Raw genomic sequence first — 613 nt, 5'->3', positions numbered from 1 at the left:
TGCTGGGCCGTGGAGGCCCCAAGGGAGGACAGCAGGGCAGGGAGCCCAAGGCCACAGCAGGCACCATGCACAGACCTGGGGGGCAAAGCCCTTCCTGCCCCCCCCAGGAGTGCGCTCAGTGGCAGGGAGACAGCCCCCACCACACCCGAGCCCACAGCAGGCAGCCAACAGGCAGTGGGGGGAGGGGGAGGAGGGAGGGACTGCCTCCTTCCAGGGGCAGGGAGCTGCAGACCTGGATCCCTGGTCCCATAGCCTGGCAGGGTCAGGGGGTCTGTGAAGGAAGTGAGGGGCCTTTCATTTTAATCATGGATTTGTGGGGTTTTAAAATCACAGAATTTGCCTCTTTTCAGAGAAAACCAGGGTTCCTGATTACCACCACCACCCGAGAGCTCACTCCATTGAATATTAACCTTCTTTGCCACAATGTGCAACAATTTAGAGATTCACTTGTGCATATTTTTAATTGTATTTTCAGACCACAACTTCCTGATAAGCTGCCAAGAGCCCTCTAATCATTTTTGTTGCTTTTGGACTCTTCTAATCTGTCCACAACCATCTTCAAGTGTGGGACCCAAAACTGGGCACATCAGGTGAGGCCTCATCAGTGCTGGAG

The sequence above is a fragment of the Gavialis gangeticus genome, unplaced genomic scaffold (assembly GCF_001723915.1).
Source record: "Gavialis gangeticus isolate Ggan-Ray unplaced genomic scaffold, GavGan_comp1, whole genome shotgun sequence".
Lineage (NCBI taxonomy): Eukaryota > Metazoa > Chordata > Crocodylia > Gavialidae > Gavialis > Gavialis gangeticus.
This window is presented reverse-complemented; position numbering follows the sequence as displayed.